This window comes from Nicotiana tabacum, chromosome 10, assembly GCF_000715075.1.
Source record: "Nicotiana tabacum cultivar K326 chromosome 10, ASM71507v2, whole genome shotgun sequence".
In the NCBI taxonomy this organism is placed as follows: domain Eukaryota; kingdom Viridiplantae; phylum Streptophyta; class Magnoliopsida; order Solanales; family Solanaceae; genus Nicotiana; species Nicotiana tabacum.
Window position 1 is genome coordinate 85,931,225 of NC_134089.1, and position 10,431 is coordinate 85,941,655.

The window sequence follows — 10,431 nt, forward strand, 5'->3', positions numbered from 1 at the left end:
AGAATAAAACTTGTGTAGTTCGGTCGATTTTGACGCAACAAAAATCATAAACATTTGAAATAGCTTTTTTTTCTTTTTTTTCTCAAAAAATTTCGGCAGAGTTTCAGGATATATTGGACACCAGATTTTTTTACAGACGGGTAATTTCCTCTCTCTCACCTCAATTTGGTTTTTCTCAATTTTTTTCCCTATTCTAAAAGCCGAATAAGTAGTAGGTAAAATGTATCAGGATAGTCTTTTGATTTCGGACGCACCTGTCCTAGACGGACCCAACCCCTATGTTGAGTCCCCAAAGTCAAATGCACATGATGCAAACAAACGTTTCTACTAGGGATCCGGCGTGAGGCTATGTTATTCTAGGGTTAAAAACTTGGGTTTATTTGTTCTAGACCTGGCTTACCTAAGCGGACAGCTCGAGCCGAGGGGAGCAGCATACCGGGAATACAGAAGCTTCACCGGCTTTGCAACCTATCTAAACCTCGTTCTAAAATTGGAGTATGACTCTAACAGAAGAGAAGTCACATGAAGTGCACACTTCCTAGATGATTTAGAAGACTCAGAGAGATGATGGTTTCGTAACAATTTATATATAATCCAAACAATATCAAAGCGGTAAAAAGCGGCGATTAGCACATTAGGCTCCAACATATAAATATCAAATAATAAACAAAAGCCAACTACAACAAATATTCTAAGCTCAAATTCTGAACCCTGAACCAGAGATTCTGGGTTCTTTTCCCCAGCAAAGTCGCCAGAGCTGTCACACCTCCTTTTTCCTACCCCCGGAAGGGGTATAAGGGAGTTTTTTCCAATTAAAGTGACAATCGAAACGAGATTATTTATATTAAAATTCAGAATCATCACTTGGGATAATTTATGGTATCCCAAGTCACCGATTTAAAATCTCAAATCGAGGAAAGATTGACTCTGTTTTATAGTTCGCGAAAACAGAAATCCGGGTAAGGAATTTTTGCTAACTCGGGAGAAGGTGTTAGGCATTCCCGAGTTCTATGGTTCTAGCACGGTCGCTCAACTATTATTATTGGCCTAATTATCTGATTTTAAAACACTTTTAAACCTATGTGCATTTTTAATTTTCAAACCGTTTTTATTCATTTAAGGAATTATTTCAAGGTTACTTAAAACACATCGCAAGCCACGCTACATGAAATGCACCCGTGATTCACGACGCGTTCTATTTAACCTTGATGGAAATTAAAACCGGGCCACATGAAATATACCCCCAGATTTTAGTAGTAGTCATGGTAATTATATAATTAACGCGCCTAAAGCAAACTACGAAGTTCATTTTTAATATCTAAATTATAACATTCGTGAGGGCCATAGATTATTTAATTTTGCTTATGACACACCTCAAATCTATTTCCTTTAAGTGATGTTTTGATCTAGTCTTTTGAGGGCCATAAATTATAGGTCTTGTTTGATATGGCACGCCTCATTTTGGTAAAGGACAACACTTAATTAAAAAGGGCCAAAGTGTCTGGGCTTACTCTAGATTAAGGTTCAAATTACCCTTGCTAGTTATAACCCGTATCGGATAATACTAAACATTTTAATCAATTAAAAGGTTTTGGGCCAACGATAAACCCAATCATTTTGATGCCAAGCTTCCTGATAAGCCCAATACATTTGCTCGCAGGGGGATGCCAATTTAATTCACGTGGTTTGCTTGACTAGAATTTCTGGACTCAAGGCCTAAAGCGCTCAAGTTCATAATTGTGGCCTTGTTTTGGCTACTCGTAAGCTTGACCCAATTCACCCAATATACCCAAATCAACATTAATCGCGAAAACAAAATTTCATTGGTCATAGGACCAGATTAGCAATTTTATCACATTGAAGCATAATTACCCAAATCGTGATCCTACTATATAAAAATCTGGACAAAATTATCAACGGTTAATACATGATTCGTGCAAATATGTATTGAGTAACAGAAGCTAATTACCATTCCCCAACCAATAAGAATGAGCTTCAAGCTAAACTAGAGAGAGACCAATCATGCAGAACAGGAGGGGGTAATCAGTAAAAGAGTAGCTTTGAAGTCCAAAATAGAGCCAAACTCAAAGTTCAACAGATAATGCTAACTACTTCTATTACAATGTCTCATGAAAGTGATATACTGGTGAAATACTTGCTAAAATGAATATGCTCTATTCACCCATGTTTTAATCATAGCAATAGAGTTATCAATTTCTATACCACATTAGCAACAAACTTATTCGGGCTTAATACTCGCTGACTCGACCAACCAATGGTCAAATCCACAACTACAACCAACACTCAAGGGCAACAACCTTCAATAACCCTCAAACAAACATCACTTTGAGCAAGATCATTGATTCCACAAGAATAGACATCATACAGGCACATCAAAGCTAATTAAAACACTGATTTGAGAATATGAAGCTAGTGAATCAAGCAGTAATATGTTCATGTCATCAGACCCCTAATAATGAACCAGAAAATCATTAAAATACACTTGAAGCCACTGAAATAGACTAAAAGTCCAAAGTTATGATTACAAACACTACATGATATCTACTAAAAGTTATAACAAGTTTGATTAAAGCTGGAAATAACTAGGTGATAAACATTAGGTCATGACAAAACTGTTGGGATCAGACTTTGAAATGAGGTTGAAGTTTAAACATGGGAGCATCAACTTTCATTCAGCATTCATATTCCCACTCCAAGGGTTCGAAAATGTACCTGGATACAACTAAAAACAGCTACAGAACTCCAAACGAATAGAGTGAGATCAGCAGTATTTTAGCAGCAGTAGTTAGCACCAAAACAACCCAATCTAATCCATGCTTAGAATTCAAAAACCCAGCAAAATATTAGACCTCTTTTCAAACCAAGAAAATCAGCTAATGCAACAGTATTTCAACTTTTTTTGTGTTTTTCTTGCTAATTTTCAAACTCTATCAAGGTATATCCCTTAGCCGTTTGCTAAGTTTTTTAGGTCTCTAATCTCTGCCACAACATGAATGAAATAGGCCTTATATAGAAAGACCTTAGGGCAGCAGAATTGATTTTAAAACTTTACCATTTACCCCTTCCCCAATTTTTCTTTTTTCATTTCAGACCCTGAAATTAAAGTCTGTTTGTTAAACCACCCCAATCCCACCTTCCTGGAAACTTCTTAGTTAGTTAGGCAAGATTCCCTCAAGTTATAATGACCAAAACAGCCCTTGACACCCCTGTATTTACCTTCAGGAAATCACTCATGGGTCAAATTAACCCAAAACTCAAACTCAACCCATGGGCTTGTATACTAACAACCCAAACTGAACCTCAAACCATAAAGAAATGAATTCAATCGAAAACTTAAACAATCAAACTCTGAATTTAAACAAAAATTGAACTTTTTAAAAGAGACAATAATTCACCAACAAATGCACTTGGACTAATTATTAAGCTATTGAGATGGCTATTCAAAAAAACTTAATTAAACAATGAAATTTAACAGAACAAATTTGAAGCTGGAATCATGCAAAGCAAAAAATCAAAACCTAGATATGCTAAAGCACGAAAAATAGAAAGGGGTGTTGGTTATTACCTAGACAAATGGGGAAGAAAGCTTTGGCAAACACTGACCGACCAAATGGGGTTCAAATAACTCCGGGATGATCCAAAATGAACGCTAATCGGTTGTTCTTTCCAAGAACAATCAACTAGCATGGATCTCGAGCCACTACGAGCCCTGTAAAACCAACGAACGGCTAAAAAAAAGACAAACTCCATCTTTCTGTTTTTTGTTAGATCCAGCTTTGAGAGCGTTTAATGGGGATTTTGGGGAATATGGTGGTGGATTAGGAATGAAGGGCAACGGAGGTTGTGGAGTTAATTTTTTGTGAAGTTTGGAGATCCGCCGCTGCCGCTGGCGATTTTCGGTGGGGTGGCGGACGGTGGTGATATACAGGGGAAGGAGATGAAAGGTCTTAGGTTGTCTCTGAGACAATTGGACATTTTTAAACAAATATGATGAGGCTTTCCTGGCCGTTGGATGAAATCAAATGAAAGATCTAGATTGAGTACGACAAAGCGACGTCGTTTTAGTATTGAAGGGGACTGTACCGGGCTAGGGAGAATTGGGCCCGGATCTGGAACGGGTGGAAGGGGAGATTCGTTTTGGGCCTTAACAATTTGTCCCTAGCAGTCTTTTCTGATTTTCCTTCTCTTTTTGTTTTCTTTTTTCAATTGTTTTGTTTTCCTTTTCAATTAATTAAAAACAAAAATTAAACTCTAACATTAAAATAATTTACAAAATTAAGCTAATTATCTAATATAATATTTACAAAATTAATTACTCCTAGATTGAATGAGGAAATTACTAATCTAAAATTAAACGGCAAAAATGCAAGAATAAGCAATTTTTGTGATTTTCATTTTTAATAAAACAAATAATTTACTAATTAATCCTAAAAATATGAAAATAAAATCTAAATGCAATGCATGGTATTTTTGGCTTTTTCATGATTTTAACAAAAATAAACATGCACATAAATGCAAACAATTAGCACAAATTCCCACAAAATCCTATAAAATTGTGAAAAATAGAAAAAAATATTTTTCTTGTATTTTATGGGAATAATTCACATAGGGCAAAAATCACGTGCTCACAATGCTTCGAACTAGTACCACTAGAACTACGCCTAGAATTCGACGATGAACTGCGATCCAAAAACACAGAACGTGGGCTAACTTTGTCACTAACACTCTTAGGAGATCTATTGCGATAAGACAGTGGATAAAGTGACATCTGAATGCAAAGAAGATGATGCAAAATGGGGACTTGAAGAGCCACCACCCCTAGTAACACTTCTAGTACTTCTCAACCATTCTGGAACTAATGTTGGTTCACTCCTTTCCATGGGTGCCGTAGAACATGATCAGATTACTCTACAACAAGACTTTATTAAAACTCACACTTTCTCCTTTCTGAACCCAATATGTCCAGAACTTTTACCCTACCTATCCAACCATTTGTATAAACAACCACATTCCATTAGTCTATCTAGAATTCCCCAAAAGAAATCAACCATGCACTTTCGCCTTCCTCTTTATATTTGAGGCAAATTTACATCTCTATCGAAATCCTTCCTTTGGCTTACTAATTTGAAGTTAACCCTATAAACACCAATAAAGGATTTTCCAATCTTAATACCCGGTAATTTTCCAAAAAACGAAATGAACATAATTCAAGTACCTATAAATTAATTTCTTCTGTTACTCCATCTCTCTCACCAAAAGAAGATGGATTATCAAACAATTTGAGCAATTATCAGGCTATCATTGCAATTACAGAAGAAACACCCCTTTTCGGTTTCCACAGCAAGATTCCACAGACTCACATTAACACATTTGCGCCTATTTGAACAAATTGAGCCTACATGTTCAATACTCAATTTTAAAAGCACACCTCAAATAGTGAAACATATTCATCGTAGTGGTGCTATCGCAACATGAAATCATGTCAAATTTACACTCGTTTGAACACTACCAAACTAATAGCAGAAGTTGAAGAAGAAACGGACAACCACAATAAAAAAACTAAAACAATAAGAAATCAACAAACACACAAATTACATGGAAAAATAGAAAAGGAATAAGGGAAAGAACTTGTAAGGCAGATTTCTTTAGTATATGAAAAACAAAGTTTCTGAAACAGCTTCACCAAAATAAAGATCCAAACGAAGAAAACAACAGGGAGGCAAATCGCAAACCATGAACAAAACTCAGGTTGGAATCCGCTTAACACGACGGAACCGCAAACGGGCTTCGATCGGCAAATTCAACTCAAATCAACTAAACCCCATCTCCTTTGAGAAACATAAATCCGCTTATATGTTGGTGTTTTTTGTTTCAAGGAAGAAGAAGAAAGCTTAGGCTGATCCTCGAAACGGTTGTGTCTATTCTCGCTAGGGTTCTTAGGTTGCTGATGTCTCCAACCTCAAGGAGAAGAATGCTGAAAATGTTCTCTTGTGTGTATGTGCTCCAAATGATGTAAGAGGTGTGTGTGTGTTAGTGCTGAAGAGGATGTAAATCCAATGTGGGGTCTCCTTTTTGGAAAAACGACAAACTGCTTAGTCGTTAGGTCCAGGAGTCTCTACGTCTAGGTTCTATGTTAATTTAAGATAAAGTTGGGTCGGGTCGACCCGGTCTGGGATGGGTTGGGGGAAATTTGGGCTTTTAAAATGTTTCGCCTAATTGAATTTAAAAATCAGCCTTTTTCAATTTCCTTTTCTTTTTGTTCTCTTTTCTTTCTTTAATTAATTAAAAACCTAAATTAAATTTCTAAATTAATTCAAATTGTAAAATTAAGCTAATTATCTAACTATAATATTTATAAAAATTGGTTGACAATAATCCAAAATTAAAAGCTAAGAATGTAAAAATGAACTATTTTTGTAATTTTCATTTTTAATAAAGCAATTAATTAATTAATTAATTAATCCTAAAATGTGAACACAAAATCTAAATGCAATGCATGGTATTTTTTGGTATTTTTTCATGATTTTAATAAAAGTAAACATGCAACGAAATGCAAACAATTAACAAAAATCCTATAAAATTGCAAACAATTAGGTAAAATCTATTTCTTTAATTTGTAGGAGTATTTCACATAGAGAAAAAATCACGTACTCACACCCATCAAACCTGTATATAAAAAATGACCTCCAAGGTCAAGACCTAGTAACTCCGAGGAAGTGGAGCTTACTAACCAAGCTGATGTTTGACTCTTGTCTACTGGGAAGGTCTATCCAGCTATCTATCAGGACTTGCAGGCATGAAATGTAGCGTCCCGGCAAAAAGGAACGTTAATACAAAATAATTTACCGAGTACGTAAGACAATAGAATAACCAAAAGTTGAACTGAACTGACAATATAATAACTGAAAGCAGCTGGGAGTCAAAGATGATCTGAAGATATGCTTACCTGCTGATACTAACTCAACTCTCTCAATATAGTAAGTAAAATAGTTATCCGGCACTATAAGGCTCGGTATGTGTAACTATTTTACCATAGTAGGCTCGCTCATCGGTGCTCAGTCATACTAAGCTCTGTATCTCAGTCATTCTAGGCTCTCTCATAGGCGTTCGACCATAGTAGGCTCGGTATATAACTTATCATCTGATTAGAGGTTGCCCAATAGGGGCCTGTCCACCGATTATAGCTCGATAGTAGTGAAAATACTGTAATTATAGACCCTCTACTCTCTTAACTAGAAGAAGATAATACTTAACTGGATATAAAATTCCGATAAGGGAGAATATTATAACTTATTAGCCTTGGATAATGTACATAAATTTAGGAGTACGAACTTCTCTTTATGTCTCATTATCAAATGCATGCAGTTACGAGATCATGCCAAAATGAAGGAAAGGTTTAGTCTTAACATACCTTAACCCCGTTGAGTCCCTAATAGCGTCCAAGCAACTTTTCAAATAACTCAACTCAATCTACCATAGCATAAGGAGATTCAAAATCAGTGCTGAGTAAAGGCTAAGTCCGTAACTTAAGCTAGTAGCTCGTTTATGTAAATTCAGCAACATCTCCCTTGTAACAAGGGCCTCCTCCAATACCATATAAACAACTACAACTACAACCAGAGAAATCCAGCAACATATAAGTATCAATAACATGACACCATATAACAACAACAAGTCACAACTACTTCACGACGAGCGACAAGCTCTGATTGAAACTCTTATTCTCCATATCACCCCTTATAAACTTCTAAATTTATACTTAACAGTATCATTAACATGATAATAAAGTTATTCATGGATGATTCCATCCTTATACCATATATTCATAATAAAGAAAATAATCCACAACTCCAAGTATCCTCAATTAGCTATTTTATTCACTAGTTCATGTCCAGTCCATCCATTTAGCTTAATCAACATCAAGATAACCTTAAGTACATGCAAGAACATAATATACTTACCTCATACGGTATCTTTAAGTCAAAATTCAAGTTATATTTAACTTACAACATCCCTCAATGGCAATACAACACCACAGAAGCGACTTAAGCTAATCTTCACTTCCAATCTCAAGTTTCATATGTTTCATTCATCACTTCACTTGATAAACTATGGACATGTATAACAAAAGAAACCATATAATAATAAAGTTATTTTTTCCAATTTACAGCAATATATATATACAGCAATATATATATAGCCTTAAAACGACCCAATAAAAGATAACAACGTCTCTTCCCCTTTCAAGTGCTATTTTGTAATCTTTCACTCCAACACCACAACAAACATGTAATTAAATTTAAAAACCATAAAAATAATTTTAAACAAACCTTAGGCAGTAGATTACATTCTAACCCTAAGCTTAACTTAGCTCACCATCATCCTTATTCACATCGCAACATCATAGAGGGGTTATTCTTCACCTTTGGCTACCTTTGATATTGGATTATGGTGTATATTTTTGGAATTTGTTTGGATACTTGGGGGAACTATTTGGGAGGGTTTGGATAATGTGAGGATATAAGGTGGTCGAAAAATGAGCAAATCTCATCCCAAATATGAGATAAAAATAGGTGAAGGTTGGCCACCGACCAAATAGGTCCCATAGGGGCTGCCTGTGCGGTCTCGCAAAAGTTTGAATATCTCTCTACTCCGATGTTGTATTGACAAACGGTTTAATGAGTTAAAAACTAGACTCGTAGATCTTCAATTTTGTAGATAGAACACCCCGTAATTCTAAGTATATTGGCAGAAAAGCTCAGCTACATTTGACCTAATTATCAGCATATTTACGAATGTAACTTGTGATGACCTTTGCCAACATTTATTCCATAACTCGCTTGACTTCAAAATTTAACACATGACTATAATACAACTAAAATAACTCATAAAATAACCTACTTATAATGTTAATCACCCTAGTCTCAACCCAAAAATACATGTCATAAAATTCCCAACTTGTCGACTTTTGACGAAACTTATTTTCTTCGATTCATTTAGCTTCTAAGCCTTCCAACCCTCTTGATACTTGGTATTCATAATCTTAAGTATTTGTAACCTCCAAGTTAACATGATTAACCTACTTTATGTACTTTCAAAGATGATCTCATTTCTTAGATTACATCAATTGACTTGTAACGTACTTTTACATATGAAAACATAGGGTGTAACACCTGCCCTCGGTTCTCTTTGTTCTGAAATTGAGGGTATGACTATCAAGGAGATAAATGATGGTACCCTATCGAATAACATTGCCGGTATCGCTCTCGGGGTAAGTCCGACTATCATCTGTTCCTTTCCTTATGGCTTAGTTTTCTTGCAAGTTCTAACACCTTTTCTTCGTTTTGTAGACGGTTATTCTAAAGATTGAGAGTTCTCGGTAGAAAAGGAGGCGTAAAGAAATTTATGTGAAGCTAAAATATAAGTATACAACGTGCCCTAGAAAGTACTGGAGCTTCGGGGTCAATTTTGCCAAGGCAGTGATGTGCGGGTCTTGTGGGAGGACTTGAATAAGAGGGATGAAGAGTTGATGCAGGATGTAGAGAAGTGTAGCATCCTCAAGGGGACATTGAGGAGCAAAGAGGCTGAGCTCGAGCTTAATAGAGACATAGAGGCCCAATGCAGCGATCTCCAAGCCCAAGTGGTCCAGCTGTGAGGCCAACTTGAAGAGTTCCATTTCAAGGCGGAGGCTCTGAATGGTGAGATTGCTGAGAAGAAGGAGGAGCTTGATAAGGCGGAGTCTTCTCGGTTAGAGGCTCAGAGGAGGGTGGAGTTCCTTGAATTGGCAAATTGAACCCTTCGTTCTAAGAAAGAAATGACCTATCAATGGCGAGAGATAAGGAGGACCGACTTGATGAGAGGATTGGAGAGTTCGAAAAGGAAACCTCCAATCTTTATGATCGAGTTGCTGCTTTGGAGGCTGAGAAGTCCTAACTGCTTACATGACCTTCTTTTTCTACTACTTTTGGGTTCCCCAATGTCCCCTGCGAGTTGTATGAAGAATGATTAATGTCGATGCCCGACTAGATGTGCTTCGTGAGTAGCATGCGACGGGCTCCATTTCTGGGGCGGCCTTTGAGGATGTTGGGGTCAAGGCTCACAAGGCTCAGATTACTTGTGGCTACGACCCTAATTCTCCTCGTCCTAGCGAAAAATATAAGAATGGGGAGGATGCTATGGATCATCTTGAGGAGGATTCCTGGTACAATTCTATTTATCCTCAAAGAGAGGATGGAGAGGATGTTGATGGCCAGGACGGTGATGGTATTGGTGGTAAAGGAGGCAACGTTGTTGAGGGTCGGGCTGGTGAGGATGTTATGGGTCGTGATGGCGATGGATAGTAGTTCTTTAATATTTTTTGTGTATTTTTGCCGGCGTCTTTAAGATCCTTTGTAAAAAACTTTTGTCTAT